The sequence below is a fragment of the Diorhabda sublineata genome, chromosome 1 (genome assembly GCF_026230105.1).
Source record: "Diorhabda sublineata isolate icDioSubl1.1 chromosome 1, icDioSubl1.1, whole genome shotgun sequence".
In the NCBI taxonomy this organism is placed as follows: Eukaryota; Metazoa; Arthropoda; class Insecta; order Coleoptera; family Chrysomelidae; genus Diorhabda; species Diorhabda sublineata.
The window spans coordinates 16,817,801-16,837,217 of record NC_079474.1 but is presented as its reverse complement, the minus strand read 5'-3'; the positions used below and the strand labels follow the sequence as shown (position 1 = coordinate 16,837,217).

At 31.4% G+C, this 19,417-nt stretch overlaps 1 protein-coding gene across 3 annotated transcripts in view; it reads left to right on the top strand.

The window, feature by feature from the left end:
* The first annotated feature begins 2,174 nt into the window (after positions 1–2,174).
* Positions 2,175–19,417, top strand: part of LOC130440568 (uncharacterized) — a 54,109-nt gene continuing 36,866 nt past the window's right edge. The window contains exon 1 of one of the 3 annotated variants that reach the window (XM_056773824.1): positions 2,175–2,521. The gene's annotated coding sequence lies outside the window, so the exon portion shown is untranslated. Of the gene's footprint in view, positions 2,522–8,209; positions 8,262–19,417 lie in introns of those variants that run through there. The other 2 variants (XM_056773831.1, XM_056773839.1) reach the window with 2 other exon arrangements.

The window sequence follows — 19,417 nt, the reverse complement described above, 5'->3', positions numbered from 1 at the left end:
ATAGACGTACGGGATTATAAATTTTAATACAAAAAAAATGTTATGACGGTCAACAAATAGAGAAAAAATCAATGTTGTTGTTTATCTATAGTTTTAAATGATCCACTGATTCCGAAAATTGAATATTGTAATCCGGACCTAGACAATTTGTTTACTATGATTCACACCCCGGCTAAACAACTTGATTCAAGTTTTAATTCTTGAAAATAATGGACAAAAGTTACCGTAAACAGTCTCCATTCTGTTTTTGATTTATGTCGGTATTCATCCTTCTTTAGTCAAAAATTCCATAGCCCAATGTTAGATACAAACAACTTGTCCAGGTCTGCATACAAAATTCAATTTTCAGAACCAGTGGATCATTTCAAAGTATAGATAAACAACAAAGTTGATTCACAAAGGGATCTATTCATTTGACGCTAAGCCTACCGCTGTAAAGGGTCATTAAAGCGTCAGGATTAGCGTCAAATTTTATGGCGCATCCCTCACAAATGAATAGAATCCTTTGCTAATAAACTTTGTTGTTTATCTATACTTTTAAATGATCCACTGGTTCTGAAAATTGAATATTGTAATCCGGACCTGGACAATTTGTTCACTATGATTCACACCCCCGCTAAACAACTTGATTCAAGTTTTAATTGTTGAAAATAATGGACAAAATCCCCCGTAAACAGTCTCCATTTCGTTTTTGATTTATGTCAGTATTTATCCTTCTGTAGTCAAAATTTTTATGACCTATTTTTAGACACAAACAACTGTTTCGCGGGGGTGTGAATCATAGTAAACAACTTGTCCAGGTCCGCATTACAATATTTAATTATCAGAATCAGTGGATCATTTAAAAGTATAGATAAATAACAAACAAAAACAAACTTTCACCTTAGCGTCCATTTTATGAACGTCCTAATCTTAACGTAAATACTAACCTAACCTCCATCAAGAAACTGGACGTTACGCATATGTCGTAAACGTTTAATTTATCTTATTTATCTTTTAGTGGATTTACGGACACAACTTCTGTCCATTATATTTATCTAAATGTATTTTCTTGAATATTTTACCTGGGTATCAAAACGTCACAAAAGACCAATGAAACCGGCCAACCTACAAAATGTATTCAGCGCATTATTAGATTTCATACGAGAGGTTAACAGGCAATTCTTTGATCTAGAGTTAAAGGAAGTATATAGTGCGGGAGATTGTTCGATAATAAATAAAATATATAATATCTATAGTTATTTTATATAAAATTATAGTAGCTCACATTGATATGAATATGTTAAATCTGACATAACCATAATAAAGTTCGATATTTTTTATAGTAAACGTACTCAGAATGAGTGTTATTTGAGTACTTGAAACATTCATCTTGTTCAAAAATGGAATTGTATCACATTTTCTATGACTTTCAACTTGTGTTTTGCTGTGTTTCCTAATTCAACTTCGCTACAGGATGAATTTCCTAATGGTCGTTCAAAATCGGTTGTTTTGATTTGATATTTATGAAGTTAAACTTTGAACACTTTTTATACACACCCTGTATAAAATGAAAAATTTGTCAACATAAATTCGAATACATCAGACTTTGCTACAAGCAACCGAACAGAAGCCATTTTCATATCTTTAAGGTTATCTTCGTAAAAAAATAATTTATAAGGGTCCATTTTTTAAAAAAAAAATTAATAACTCAAAAAGTGTGCATTTTTCGAAAAAAGTTTTTAGACAAAAGTATTCTAAAATGTTATGTAGATTTCAAAAATGTATTAACATACATGGTGTTTTGTAAAAATAACAAAGTTACAATCGACTTCCGGTTCTACCGGAAGTCGGCCATCTTTGAAAATATTTTAGTTAAAAAGATCGTATCCGAAAACTCACATATAGAAATTTTCATGATTTTACTATAAGTATTTTACCACATATACAGATAGCTTTGATCTTCGTGGGACAGCCTGTATATATATATATATATATATATATATATATATATATATGAAAATATTTCGAAAATTCTTATAATATGTGAAATAAGCGCTTTGCATATTCGGGTTTCACTAATAATTTTGCATATTTGGGTTTCACTAATAATTTTTTTATTAACGATTAGATTTCTTAGCGTTGGCGCTCATACTATGTCTCCAAGCAAAGCAAGCTGCAGTCAGCTGTTTCTTGGAACGAAAAACCCAAAACTCTATACACCATTCGTTGTTTGTAGTTGACTACCAGTCGCTAGTCGACTGTTGGGTGCGTTAGGTTATACGAGACCGTTGTCGGGTTGATCCTTCGCGTACGAACCGGTCACACAAGAAAACGAAAAGAAACAAGGAAAACCGTATGTCCGTTTGTACGTATTTACATGTTTGTGAATTGTGTCTTATATACAATAACGCATAGGTTATTTTGAATTGTGTTGTGATATGTTTATTGATAAGTAGATTGATTTAAACGTGGTTTTATTCAAATAAAAAATGATGTGATATTACATCTACCTAATTTAAATAGGAAATAACACGAAAAGGTGAGATCATTTTTCTAAATTTCTTTATTAAATTTTAATCTCTTGGTATCGATATATTTGTTTATAACATCATAACACGTTATTGATAAGTATTATTAAGAAAATCATCATAATTATTGGTATAAATATCAATTAAATTCGAATCATTAGTTATAGGCCGTTCGAACATAAAAAATAAAGTGACTTAACCCTCTTGGAAGGTTTTTTAACTAAAATTTTTACTTGAAATTGCAATTAAATTATTACGTCTTGTATTGCATTATTTTGATTTCATATCAAGCAGATTCTTCTTGTAGTGAAGGAGTTTGAGGGGAGATTTGATTGAACCAGATTTCGAAATTCTTAAGCTAGGATATTCGACTTTTTCCTGGATTTCTTTCTTCAAATATTTTGCATTACAAAATTGGCTTGGAGCTATGATTATCTGGAATCATTTCGCCGAAGTACTGTAGTTTGCTATTTTTTATGGTTTACATCATTTTTCTTTCTTTTTTCATTTTTCTAACGACTTTCTTCGTTATCCGGGTGATCCAGGGGATCTTCGTCCAAGGTCCAGGACTCAACTACATAAAACAGGACACAAGACTGACATTTGACTTTTGGATTCCTGTCCTTTTTTTGGTTGTTGGTCTAATGCTATTGTTGTTGTTGTTGTTTGTGAAAAACACTAATCCCAGATATGTAATCAGCGACCTGAGAAAAACCCAGATAACAAATTTCGTTACAATCGGAGTTCATTTCACTAATTTCCTTCTCCATTTTGAAGCGGCCATTTTGTTTGTGTAAAAATTAACTACACATATGTAATTAACGACCAGAAAAAAATCCAGATACCAAATTGCGTTGTAATCTGAGTTCATTTCACTACTTTCTGACTTTCTGTCTCCATTTTGAAGCCGCCATTTTGTTTATGTAAAAAACTAATCCCAGATATGTAATCAGCGACCTGAGAAAAACCCAGATACCAAATTGCGTTGCAATCGAAGTTCATTTCACTACTTTCTGTTTCCATTTTGAAGCGGCCATTTTCTTTATGAAAAAAACTAACCCCAGATATATAATCAGCGACCTGAAAAAAACCAGATACCAAATTGCGTTGTAATCTGAAATCTTTTCATTATTATCTGTCTCCATTTTGAAGCCGCCATTTTGTTTATGAAAAAACTAACACCAAATTCGTAATCAACGATACGAAAAATCCTCGCATACCAAATTTCAACTCAATGGGTTCGTTTTAAAATGTTTTGGCTAGCTTTTTGGCCTTTAGCCCCACAGTGCAAAGTAATAGTGGAAAAATTTTTGTCAATGTTCGGGAAATCAAGATCTCAGCTATTCCAAGTTGCAGTAAATGCATTTCCTTGCATAAATCGATTAAAAACAATTAAATGGACGAGATGTAGTTTACCAAATGGAGTTTTACCGCCTGGATAAAGCATGAGAATTTAAACGGTGCGGTGACACCTGGGGGTTGAAGGGTTGCTACCTGTAGTACTACGAAAAAGTTTCAAGAAATATTCAGTTTAGAGTAAAACGTCTTGTGTTTTTAATTTTAATTTTTAACCTACACTTTGTTTGTTTATTGTTACCTATAAGAAATACGTCACTTTTCATATTAGTTGTAGAAAAAATATATTTTCTACTACCCTGCGTAAAGTACGTACTTTAGACACACTTTCGAGTGCGTAAAACTTTACACATTAGTGCCAAAAGAAACAGCAGTAGTATATAAAAAACGTATTATTAAGGTCTTGTAGTGTAGTGGCTAGAGTACGAAGCTCACATGCGGAAGGTCCCGGGTTCAAATCCCGCTGATGCCAATTTTTATATTTTTCTGCTTATGTAGTGATAATTATTTTTCGGTGAAATTTTTACATGCAGAATAGAAAAGTTGAAACATTTAATAAAAAAAATCGTTTGTTGGTTTCTAAATTTCTTCTAATGATGATGTTTTCACTGGTAGTAAAACTATTGTATGCAATTCGTTTGTAATGGTCTTTTTTTTCACATTCGTCGAAAAATCTACTTTACACACTTGTTATATAAATAACTATTTCGTTCAATCCGACATAATCTCAAAAATACACAATTTCAATACATGTATACTGAAATTTCTTGTAATGTTATCACATTGGGCCAATTTTGACCTGGCTGTACCTGGCGATTTTCTCGGTATTTTCTATGTGATTTATTAATGGTTTATTCGCGTGATTGTTTCAAAAATACCATAATTAATTTTACTACGTCAATATGTAAGATGTAAAAACAATTACCTCGTATGATAGGTATTTATAAATAAGTAAAACTAATATTCGGTTATCGTAATTCTTTGACGCATTCCTATTTCATGGTATATTCGATTCCGATACGGCTTCGATACACACGCGTACGGAAACTTCAACTTGATGTTAACGAACTTTTAGTTCGAAAAAAAACAAATTCGATTCTGAATATTCGCCCGAATTTATACCGTTATAGGCCAACTAATAAATCATTTTTGTTATACAGGGTGTTTCTATATTGATTCATTTTCATATAGGAATATGAACCAGGTTGCTGAGATATAGGGTGTTCAAAATCAAAAATTTACCGTAAATAAAGATCGATTTTTTTTTCAAATTTGGTGACTAATATGCTTCTTAATAAAGTAATATTTTGACATAAGCAAATTATGCCAATGTCAAACGTGTCTTTGAGAATAAATCTGAATGGAATTGAATGATTTCATATGGGCCCATATAAAAAAATCGATAGGATTTAAGTCAGGTGAACTTGGAGGCCAACAATTGGGTCTACTCAGACCAATCCATTTTTCTCTAAAACGTCTATTTAAGTACATGTGTTGTTTAATATTTAACGGTACATTCTCCAAAAATTCATCCAACATTTCTTCCAGGAATCGCGTATAAATTGCTCTATTTAATTTATTTGGCAAAATGTAAGGCCCGATTAAGCAATCCCCACACACACATTAACTGAAATTTTATGCAGAAATTCCCATTCAAGAATAAAGTGTGGATTTTCTTCATCCCAAACGTGACGATTTCTACATTTGAAAATTCCTTCACTAGTAAATCTAGCCTCGTCTGTATACAACACATATTTTGGAAAATTTCGATTTTTTCGACACTTTTGGAATTACCAGTTTGAAAATTCCATACGCACCTGAAAATCTCTAGGTTCTAATGCTTGAACACTGACCAATTTGTATGGATGTAACACTTTTAAAACTTTCCATACAGTCTAATCTTAAAGCGCAATATCCGGTCATGTTTGTTGATGAGTATTTTCAATACTGGTTGAAGTAGGGACATCTTGAATTTTTTCCTGTCACATCTTACCATATTTGAGAATTCCCCATAATTTCAACTCAATACTCAAATTATTTTGATAGATATGATTTTTTGTATATGCGATGTTTTACGTCGATATCCGGTCGTGTTTGTTGATATGTATTTTCAAAACTGGTTAAACTAGGGACATCCTGAATTTTTTCCAGTCACATCTGACCATATTTAAGAATTCCCAATAATTTCAACTCAATACTCAAATTATTTTGGTAGATATGATTTTTTGAATATGCGTATGTTTTACATCGATATCCGGTCGTGTTTGTTAATGAGTATTTTCGATACTGGTGGAACTAGCGACATCCTGATTTTTTTCCAATTACATCTTACCATATTTGAGAATTCCCCATAATTTCAACTCAATACTCAAATTATTTTGATAGATATGATTTTTTGTATATGCGATGTTTTACGTTGATATCCGGTCGTGTTTGTTGATATGTATTTTCAAAACTGGTTAAACTAGGGACATCCTGAATTTTTTCCAGTCACATCTGACCATATTTAAGAATTCCCAATAATTTCAACTCAATACTCAAATTATTTTGGTAGATATGATTTTTTGAATATGCGTATGTTTTACATCGATATCCGGTCGTGTTTGTTAATGAGTATTTTCGATACTGGTGGAACTAGCGACATCCTGATTTTTTTCCAATTACATCTTACCATATTTGAGAATTCCCCATAATTTCAACTCAATACTCAAATTATTTTGATAGATATGATTTTTTGTATATGCGATGTTTTACGTCGATATCCGGTCGTGTTTGTTGATATGTATTTTCAAAACTGGTTAAACTAGGGACATCCTGAATTTTTTCCAGTCACATCTGACCATATTTAAGAATTCCCAATAATTTCAACTCAATACTCAAATTATTTTGGTAGATATGATTTTTTGAATATGCGTATGTTTTACATCGATATCCGGTCGTGTTTGTTAATGAGTATTTTCGATACTGGTGGAACTAGCGACATCCTGATTTTTTTCCAATTACATCTTACCATATTTGAGAATTCCCCATAATTTCAACTCAATACTCAAATTATTTTGATAGATATGATTTTTTGTATATGCGATGTTTTACGTCGATATCCGGTCGTGTTTGTTGATATGTATTTTCAAAACTGGTTAAACTAGGGACATCCTGAATTTTTTCCAATCACATCTGACCATATTTAAGAATTCCCAATAATTTCAACTCAATACTCAAATTATTTTGGTAGATATGATTTTTGGAACATGCGTATGTTTTACGTCGATATTTATTACACTCTGTCATCTGTCATTATAGTACTTAGGCTTGTGATCACGACAAACAAATATTCGTTCGTTTGTATAAGTTTTTCAATCGGAACTTGGGTAGGTTAGGTTAGCTCGGATCTTGGGTTAAAGAAGCAATCACTTGTTTAAGTGGAGCAACTAAATGGCTCTACTACACGTGATTTTGTCATTTCCGCAGATTTCTCAGCCCAGTTATAGCTAGACATCCGTATACGATGTTAGGTTAGGAATCCATTTGGAGTTGTGCTTCCAAAAACAAAAAAAAAACCAGTTGAAGATAAAAATTAAACCCTCATTCAATTGACTATATATTATTTATTGATGTTATTAAACTCATAAATAAAAAATGCGACGTTTCGGCTTAAAATTTATTGGTTCTAATTTTCTGAAGTTTCTGAATCGATGATTTATGATATTATAAATCCCCAGTTGTTTGATATAAATATTTACATACACTTTTAATTGTTCTAATTCGGTTATCTCTGAATAATTAGATATAAATGTTTATTATTGTGGTATCTTTTATTGTTAATAAGATAGGTTTATAAAATTAGATAGTTTGAAGTGAAACAGGATGAATTTCGATTCCTTATCTACTAACATCTATCTTAAAGCCCAAATAATAGAGAAAGGGGCGTTCATTGGGGTGTTTCAGGGAGGTTTTCGTAGGCCTGTACCGTCACGAGTTGTCTAATCTTCACGACAACCAAGATTACGAGCTGGTACTTTGTAACTGATTATGATGTGAATCATATTCATTATGGTGAAAATTCATGTTTTTTACGTAAAATATCAAGTTGTTGTTTACCATTTGTGTATCCAAAACGTTATCTGATGTAATTAAAAATAAAGTATTACAATTATAATTTTCAAATACCAACCTCGTTGTAGAAAATTCTAAAAATGTTAGTCCTTGTTATTATTCATAAGGCTTTACCTCGATACACATATTATATTTTATCCTAATTATTGGCATACCTTCCCACCTTTTTTAGTAGAAAAGTTTTAAAACAAATAGTTATTGGAGGTGATACGTTCATAAATTCAAATTGGTTCTAGAAATTTTTTAAGTGTAGTAAAAGTAAAAAACAAGATCCGATATCTGGTAAGTATTATCTAGATGATATTATCTATGATTTGCTTCTATTAAAACGACAATTTAAGTATAAACATTATAAATAAATTTCTAATATACATCATGTGCCAACCAAAACAGCTCATGGTAAAACATTTTGCAATTTTTCCAAAAAAATACTTGTATAGAAGTTTGATTGTCCTTGTTAATTGCCATAAAAAAATATGGATTATCAAGTCCTACGAGATATTCGAATGTTCAACTTCAATATACACCCGTCCCCTTGCCAAACACCTTTCCAAACGTTTTTTCCATTGATCGAAGCAGTGCTGGAAGTCTTCTTTGATGGTGGCCCGCAGGAGCTCTGCCGTTTTTTTGCTTTACAGCTTCCATTGGATCAAATCGGGTCCCTTTCAAAGCAGATATTTTTCTAACTTTTCAAGAAAATCTGACCAGGCCCGTTGAAGCAAGAGCTTTTGGTCAGGAGTCAGATTTTTAGGCACCAACTTTTGTCATTTGTAATTCCTTGCGTAAAATTTTTCTTACCGTTTCTTTATCGGCGTTTACAGCCTCTACAATCATCCGGATGCTAATTCGACGATCTTCACGTACAATTTGCTTGATTTTGTACAGTGTTTCCGGAGTTAAAACAGTCACTGGGCGATCTAGGTCTTGGTTATCTTCAGTGCTCTATCTAAAGCGCTTACTCTGCTCAAAAACACGCGCACGAGATAGAAAATTGTCCCCATAAGCCTTTTGCAACAATATATAGCACTCAATCGGAGTTTTTTCCAATTTAACGATTAATTTGAGATTGATACGTTGCTCCACGAGAAAAAAAACACGTTCGTTACTGCACAACTACGATAATACTGACGGAAACGTGTTTTGAAACGTGCATAGACAAGATATCTATATACCCCACTCGACTAGGGCGCCCTCTAGGCGAGCAGTCTCGTTATTTAACAGCCAGACCTCGTACATTCCACAAAAAGATAAATGAATACTGTCTTTTTATGTTTAAAGGGTAAAACATAACCTCAAACTGCCAGCAAAGGTTATATTGCTAAATATGATTTCAAAAATGTGGATGCTATAACCTTACCAGCTGATTTTGGGTCTTTCCACGTTTTGGAATTGGTTTATCACTGTCGATTCGGGTGTGTTTGTTCGTCTTTTCAAATCTTTACAGTTTCAACTGTCTCAGTCAGCTTGACTTTGAGGGTTATCCAAAATTATTTTTAGTAATTTTTAATATTTATCTATGCAAGCCTTTCATCAATACACGAAATTCCTTTTTTCTATATTTTCAAAACGTAAATAGACAAGTAAAATGTACCTGCATGTAAAGGCGTTTGGTTTAAACAGGGTACCAGACGTGAACTGGGCCCTATTTGTACGCCGTCCGTTTTTTTTCACCTGGAAAATGAAATTTCAAAACAAAAACCATAAAGGAAAATATGATTTTTTTGTATAATCAGCTGCACAGTTTTTAATTTTTTCAACAGATTAGGCACGAAACCGTCTTTGCTTTCACCGTGTACTATTATAAATCGTTTCTCTTTAAAACATGGCCCATTAAATCATCAATTTTTACTATTTACTACATCGTGATTGTCAAACCATGTTTCATCTAGATAAATTATGTGTCATTCGTTCATGGTCTAAAAAACGCCATATTTCTATTTATTTATAAAATTTATGAATTAAATGAATCGCACCAAGCGACGCCACTGCTTATCGCAGACTAACTGGCAGGAATATTTCGAAAAAACGCCTTCCGACAGCTTCGGCCAATAAAAATGCATTTATGTTTACGATTCGATGTTTTCATGTGGAGATGATGAGTCCACGTGGACTGACGGTTTATTAGATGTTTACCGAATTATATACGAGGAGTAAAAATTATTTTTCATGTGTTAATTTGGTATGTTAAGTTGCTTGACTTAAAATGTTATAACCCAAAAACTAACTATACGACAAATACCAAATTTATACACGTGTCTTTTGAAGGCTAGGGCTAACTGAAAATCACATGGATTTAACACGAGTAGCGCCATCTATTTCCCAGCCAACTAACTTTTAAACCCTAATACTTGATTGCTTTTAATAACGATTGGACTATACTTATAACGTATCGATAATATGATTAATGATTCTTTTCTTGGGATTTTTGTTTCATTTTGAAATATCTTGTAATAATTCAATAATTAATATATTGTGTAGGTACAAAAAGAAGACGAGAGAATGTCGCCTGACCGTTCAAGACTTTCAGTTCTCGTGTAACGAGTCAAGAATGTGTCCACACCTTTGAAATTTCATTAAAACCTGTCGTAATAATTAAAGATACAGGATATTTACTATAAAATTATTGTTACTGAAAATGTTTGTTTTGATTAATAATACGCAATTTCAACCACTAAAATATGAATAAATTTGAAAATTATTCGACTGTTATGGGTTTTTTTATCGAAATATTTTGCTAAATCAATAAATTGTCCCTGTCGTTATTTTATACGTGAGTTGAAAGTTTTGGAACCGTTGGTGATATTCACAAGCTACCGCTATACCAACACTCACAATTACACTATCTAAAACTTTGCAATACATTTTGCAACACCCCTGACTGTTCAATTCTTCTTATCTCTGCGGTAATTATATCTTTTAATTCTTGAATATTTGCAGGTTTTATTTTATAAACGATGTTTTTTAAAGGATTCATGTCGGGTGATCGGATTTACTGACAGTAGATCTTGTTATGGGATTTCGGTTAGGATATACATTATTAAGATGCAAATGTAGCTATAACTCCGAAATTATGGCATTTAGGTATGAGGATCATAAGATGAAAAATAATAAGTATTTTTTAAGGATTCTAAAATTCATTATTTTTCCGGAAAAACGAAAATCTTGTACACAAAAATTTAGAAAAATCGTACAAGATAATTGAGGCGTTCCATACATAAAACTCAATCTGTATACTAAATTTTCCCTTCAATGAAATTAGTCCTTAAAGAAAATTCCATCGGGAAAACGATTCTCTATCTAATAAACTATGAGGAACTGAAAAAGTGTATTATGAGTAATAGGAGTATGTTAGGTTAGGTTACACTATCTAAAACTTTGCAATACATTTTGAAACATCCCTGACTGCTCAAATTTTGCAGATTTTGTTTTATAAACGATGTTTTTTAAAGAATTCATATCGGTGATCGGATTTATTAACAATAGAACTTGTTATGGGATTTCGGTTAGGATATACATTATTAAAGATGAAAATGTAGCTATAACACCGATATTATGGCATTTAGGTATGGGGAGCATTAGATGAAAAATAATAAGTGTTTTTTAAGGATTCTAAAGTTCCTATTTTTATTTTCAACTATTTCAATACTTTCAAGTGCATTTTTTCAACAATATACATTTTTCTGTTGGTCTATATTTCAAAAGGACAAGATGCTCTTTAAAACAAACATCAACAGACCTCCTAGTTTGTCCAACATATTTCGTTTAACAATCATTACAGCGATTTTCTTAATTCTGTATATTTCAATAAGCGTTTCAAAGTATTGTTGGTTTTATAAACTTCAAACGTCCTCTTTTAAATATATTTTCTAATCGTTTTGCACAAACATTATTCAAAAGTAACCAGTAATAAATTTTTTTCATGTTACTGGGTATTTCTATGGTCCTTATTATGAAAAAAATACTGGGAGATTTCTAATAGCTCTACTTTTTGGAAAAAGCAGTGCAAATAAGTTTAAACGCGAATGAAGGAATTGCAGTTTGATTCTCATGCTGCATGCAGTCAATAATCTCCTCGACATGATCGTCAGATTAATTTTTATCTTGGAAATCATTTCCAACCAAATTAAATAAATCCCAAGCTTTGGATTCGACTTCAATTCTTTCATCCCGTCTTGTTTTATAGGTCTTCTTTACCTATTGTTGCATTTCATTCTCTTTGCACTGGTCTTGAATCTTCCATTTCATTTCATACATTTCCAAAATGTAGTATGTTCTGGCTAGCACCTTATCGGAAATGACAAGCATGACAACGATCCCAAGCATTCCTCGAAGCGGTGCAAAGAGTATTTGAAAGAATTAGAAAGGAAGAATGTATCGTGGCCACCACAGTCGCCCGATCTTAACACAATTGAGAAAATGTCTATTAATGAAAGTATATGTTTCATTGGTAAATAAATTTTTAATGATCAAGCAGTTATTGTAGTTATAGTAATCTCTGTGTCTTCGTTCCCTCGTTTTTCTATTTCTATTCTAAGGTATTCGAATACTGTTTGTTATTTGAGTGCTTTAGGTGCTGTTCCTTTAGATATATTCACTGTTTTCAGCTTCTTAAATCCAACGTATCATTCCTTTGACTTGATCGAGGAGATATTTATTATTATAATATCTATAAATATCTCGAAAAGCAAAATACTTAAGCCACCAAATTGTCCTATATCTTTTGTAGCTAGAGAAGCATCTGATAGTTGGTTTCCATTAATTGGAAGGTTGTGATTTCGTTTTGTTATTTAACAATGCTGAAGGCGGCAGAATCCTTTGTTATTTTATACTACTAGCGAAGTTTTTGCTACTTCGAGTGAGCATAGAAATATAATATGGTATATTTTGAGGAAATAAGTCAACATTAATTATGTTTCCTGTTGTTGATTTATCCCTTTCAAAACGTACAATTTACATATATTTCGTCAGCATGTGGTATCTCCAATTGAATTATATAACAGTATAATTCACGAATTTCATTTGAACAGGAACAAAAACGCCTTCTTTATCCACAAGAAATCATCTGTGAGAATCTGTAATAACCGATTTCAATACACAATAGAATTCATACAAAGCGTCTCATTTCGTTGGTTTGCAATCTACAATTACCGGTATTATAAAGTTCGATCGTATGAAACAATATCTCGTTATATACTTGGGAGAAAGGGGCAATTAAATACAACCGATTTGAAATAGAGAATGTACGATTTTTTTATATATAAATACATCTTTGTGTACAAGAACAAACATTCAATCAGTTCCGTATTGAATTGTCTTTAATTCCATTATATTGATGTCATCATGCTGTTTGGAATCCTTCAGGGATTATCATTTTTTTATGATCTAACTGCTAGTTATCTCGAGTTGATTGATTATTTTCATTTTCCGATTGCGCGCCCTCTAGAAGTGCCCACTCTAGAATTTTTTATTGACTACGCTTATGATTCAAAAAATAGTACGTTATACACCCTAGATTATGATTGTTGCATTATCAAGCGAATTATAAATAAATTAAATGCATAAAAGGTTATCGTTGCTAAGTTCAAAGGTTAGTTTTGTTGTTTATATTATAAAGTCTCTGTTTCATGTTACGTAAGTTTAACAAAAAGTAAAAAAAATCTAATTACTAGTTTGAGAATAAGTTTCGTAAATAGTCTTTATCAACGTTGCCAGAATTTGAAAATAACATGAAAACTAACTCGCTTCAAACATTTATTTAGTGATTAATATAGTAACTTTTGGATTACCAATCAACCAAATCAGTCACTTGTCATTAATATAGTGACTTTTGGTTCACCAACCAACCAACCAAATCAGTCACATCAGCTGATCGATTGAAGAAGAATTTTTCTTGAATTTCAAAATATCTAGCGTCAACCTCGTAGGTATTTAGGCAATTGAAACTGTTAATTGAATATCTCTGTAAACAATTTCTATTTTCATATTCAGCCTTGAACGAAGAACTTAAATAAACGGCACCGAGAAGGTTATGTTGATTTATTTATAGTAAATTTATTTATACAATTAAGAATACAAGATTTTCTTAGCGAACTTTATTTTCGATTAATTTTATCGGAACCTTTAGTTTCTAATTACACACAAAATTGCTGATGACGTGATTTTAGACAGTTGTGCTCAGTTTTTATATATAGTACAGGCAAATTAGGCGATTTTGAGCTACAACGTCAAATTAAATTGGGCTGTTTTGATTTTGTAGATTCTGGGAGGTTTTGGGATACCTAATAAGTTTAGCAACTCACACAAACAAAATTACGGGCACGGATTTTCGAAATTTTGGGACTTGAAACTCAGAAAAATTTTGAAACTACGAGGAATTCGAAAAAAGTGCTGGAGCAAAAAATGTCGAGTACAAAATAATTCTCCACAAAAAAGTATCCTAGGTATTTGTTCCTAATCTCTAAATTTTCACCTTAAAATGGGTTTATACACTCAAAAATATTTTGAACAGCGAATAACTCGAAAACTATCAGAAATTCGAATGAAGTGCTTGAGCAAAAAATGTAGAATACAAAATTCTCTACAAAAAAGCATCTTAGGTATTTGATCCAAATCTCAAAATTTTCACCTTAAAATGGGTTTATACACTCAAAAATAGTTTGATTCGCGAATAACTCGAAAACTAGGAGGCATTCGAAAAAAGTGCTGGACAAAAAATTGTACAGCTCAAAATTCTCTACAGATTGGCGTCCAAGCACTTTTTCTTAACCTCATAATTTTCACCGTAAAATGGGTTCATGGACTCAAAAACATTTTGAATTGCGGATAACTCGAAAACTATGAGGATTTCGAAACAAACTTCTAGGATGAAAAATATGGATCACAACATTCTATACGAAAACGGTTTCAATTTTTTCCTAACCTCAAAATTTCCATTATAAATGGATTTGAACGTTCAAAAATATTGTTAATCGCGAATAACTCGAAAACTACGTAGAATTCGAAAAAAAGGGACGGAGCCAAAACTGTAGATAATATTAATTATCCTATTATTACGAGGGTTGTCCATAAAATGAAGTCACCAAGGAGCTGCCCCCTGTATAAGTAACAAGTTTATTTTTTATTTTTTAGACCCTTAGACAATTTAGCAACAAAAAAATTTATTTTAATACATATTGTAACGTTTTTCGTATTTATTTACCCTCTTTCTATTCGTGGGATGAATTAATAAGAATTTTACTTTCTTAATTTATTTACACACTATACACTACACTTAACTTACAATAATTTACTTATAAGTATCATTCAAATAATTTCTGCGATTACTTTTACTAACTCGATATTTTCAGTACGACTATTAATTTAAAACTAAACCAACTGCGCTTTTACAAATCATTTATATACGTAAATAGAATTCTATAAAGTTCAAGACAAAAAGAAATAAACAAATAGACTTTTGTAGAAGTTATCTAGAAAAAATACTGTAATAAACCGCTTCCTATAATAAAAATTCCGCCATTTATAAAAAACAGTAAATTCGCCGAATTTTAAAATTCCATTGTAGCTGGACAGGACCGGCGTTATAGATCCAATTGTTCCTAAAAATTGCATCCAATTATTTATTTTAAAATGGCAAGGAAATTCATCAAAACAAATGGAAAAAATTAACATATTGCTAATTGTTTTAATGATTCCTCTCACTAGTTTATCACGTGTTTTATTTTTGATTGATTAATTTTTTTCATTGTAAACTAGATTACAAATTATACTAGGTGTGGTTGATAACTTGATTCAAACTCTTGGTATACAATTAACAAAATATTAGTTAGGAATTTGGCGTTGAAAAAGTTATACGTCCACCTTGGAATTTTTCCATCGTTTCCTTAAAAAAACCCGTCTACTTTTTTTCACACAAAATATTTTATAGTCCAGTAAAAGAATATAACAATATGACGATGTCTCGTTTAACCGATTTTTATAAATATTTGTTTAAATTTCCCGCACTTTTATTTTTGAAGACCTATAAAAAAATTAACAATAAATAAAAAATCCCAGTAATTATCTAAAAATTATCCCCCACTCCCTATCGACTTGGGGTTGTGGGGGTGTTAGAGGGAGGCAATTACAATGGAAGGTGGAATTAGCCGTCGGTCATTGTTTTTAAGTTAGGTTAGGTTAGGTTCTACTCCAGAACACTATTTATACAACATCTTTCCTTGCTCTTTCAATCCAAAGTCTATAGGGGGTGGGGTATGATAATTACCAATATCCCTTAGATTCTTATTTCCCTTCACCTCTAATATGAAGAAATAGACTAAAACTTGTGAATTGCCACTCAAGTGGGTAATTTTATTAAAATTTGCTTTGTTTTCCTGAAGCTGTAATATAATCTGGTCCTGAAAATTGACCGTACTAAGTTGCCTACCCGGTACAGTCCGTCATAGTTTTCCTCATTTAATTAACCTAACGTTTCGTCTCTCTCTTGTTGAAATTAAAATGATTGAATGTATTCTATTCGGTCGGGTTAACGCCTGCGGTAGTCTGTTACTGATACCTATTGTTTATACACATCCCAACTACGTTATATATGACTCACCGGTATACATTCAATCAATATTTAATTAAATTTTACCAAAAAGAGCTATCACGACAACAATGTTCGTAACCTTCGAATTACATACACTGTTGCTATTCAACAAACATTACGTCAAATCTCACAGAACATCCAATTAATTTTAGAATTAAATTTTGCATACTAATATATTTTTTCATTATAAATTCAAACTAATTATCTTTACTTATATATTTAATTAACTATTGTGAGTAAAAGGTATAATTTGTTTAAATCCCACACGGATATGAAACATTTTAATATAAGTACGTGGAAATCTGACAACGTGGCAATTGTTGACGAAATTTAATGCTGGTTACTTGAAATCGAACCAGATCGATTTATCTCCAAAATAAATAAGAATTAGCATTTAAATATATTTCTTTCCATAATAATTTATTTAAATACTACCGAAAACGATATTCATTCAAAATTACTGGTTGATAGATGATTGAAGTTACAAGGTCGGCGTCGTTACAACTTTGTGTTATTGAAGTGCAAAGATTAAATTATTCGTTAAGGTTATAGATAGTTCGTATTTTACATGGACAGTTTATTGGAAACTGTTCCCACTAATGAAGACAGAATGGCAAAGCGATTTCTCTATCTTCCGAGTTTCCAGCTCGGTTCTGCGTATTCCCAAGCATGCGCAGTATAGATGTGTCTCGAACGAGAGAGAAAATATATAGGGACTTTTTTTCTATACCAACTGTCCATATAGGAGTATTACATATGTGGTATTTTAAGTAAAAAGTTAGGTTATAGAGGCTATCAAGGTTCTACTTATAGGTATATACAAGGTTCTAACGTATTTTCGTTTCAGAATAAAACTATTCGGCAAATTTCTTGAATACGTAAACATATTTATTTCGAGAGTAATTTTTCGTCATAATCTGTCCTTAAAAATAACTTTCGTTTCAACTGGACCTTTCACATAGAATTTCCAAATTTTAAAAGGAAATAAGTTCATTTACTTGTGAAATCATTAACTATCATCTTCGAAATAATTGTTGGTGATTCACTTTCTACTAAAAGAAACGTTTTATGAACATCTTCGGAGTGAATGTTTGTAGGAATAACTTAAAAAATATAGCGTGCTACCAGTGTTGCCACAGTATTTGTACGTTTTTCTGTATATAATGAAGTAATAATTCTATGGTTGGAACAAATTGAGATAATTATACAGTTTAACCGTTTGTTTTCAAAAGTTGTCTGGAAAATTATTTAACTAGTTTTTTATCACCTCCCCCCCAACAACTCGCAACTTCATTCTGCATTTTTTGTATTGGAAAATTGAATAAAGACATTCGAGTTACTTTTGAGGTTATGATAGGTTAGGTTATTTACCTTTTAATATTAAATATAAATTATTTGATATATGCTAAACATATTCATCTTGGATCGTTTCACGTCAAATATTGTATGGGAAAAATGTTATAAAACTGCTGCTGTTAACAAAATTTTAAAGAAAAATATATTTCAATAACATTATTTTGAGAATAATGGGATATATTGGAATATAAAGTTTTATTCTTGAATGAAAAAGCAAAAAATTCGGCAAAGATGATAAGATTGTGACGTTCTCAGCGGCGTCCCATTGTTGAAATAACTAGATTGAAATTCTATGATAATTCTATGAAATAAAGATGGCGTTAGTAGCTTGAAAACTGCCACTGTGTTATAAAGTATATAATAAATTCATCTGAGTAAATATCATTTCAAAATATTGATGTAGTTAATAATTACGACAAATTATTTTATTACATGGTAATTTTTTCACCGATACTTGTCATTCGATTATATAATTCGATTTAACCTATTTTGAATCTACTTTTTATAATATATACAATACGATGAAGCAAGTTTTGCACAACATGACAACATCGCGTTTTTAAAAGAACATGCTGTAACCATACATACGATACACCCCTAAAAAACTTGAACTGCTCCGAAGTGAAGATAAGCGAACTGAAATAAAGGTTTATACGGCGTGTTATGGTTTTATATTTTTTGCTTTACATAAAATATGTTTTAAAATAGCTTTATATAAAGGATAATATATCTATGTATATATTTCATTCAATATTATAAACAAAAAATATGAGTTAGTTCAGTTTCTGAGAACGGTTATATAATCCAGTCAAAAAGACTATAAAATCGGGTTTTTGACAGATATGGCTAAAGTTATCAGAAAATGTATACAAAACCTTGTGAAAAGTAAAAAAGCTCCCAAATAACAAACAAAGTTTGAAAGAAAAGTTGCTGTTCCAGTTAAAATGGATTATTTTGAAATAATTTTTTCCAAATACAATTTTTAACTTGCGCATGCGTGATATGAAAGTGCGTATTCGATCGGTTCCTAAACTGACTACTGCCATTGAAACAGGAAACAATTTGCTTAGGCGGAAATAATCGAAAAATTTTTTATATATATCATATATAACGTCCCCTTACTTATTTATTACAATTTTATTCCTTTCCGCTGTTTCACGCTGTATATTATCTATAGTAGCAAAAAGTGTATCGCTGATCTTGCCATCGCGTCTACTCAACATCGATGCCTTTCGAATCTTCGTCGAAGATTAGGATGAGACCGGTATTTGAAGTGCATTAGTTACTTGACATTTACATTCACTTACAACTCGTAACCAGATACAACGTGAATAACACTCGGTATATGTCAAGAATAATTTATTTATATAAATGAATACACTCAACGAAGAAATTTTTTTCATAGTCCGGTCAACTTAGACATTAGAAGTTACGCAAATTACCACCAAGTTGAAAATCAGTAAAATTGTTTCAAATATAATTAAATATATAATTTGTA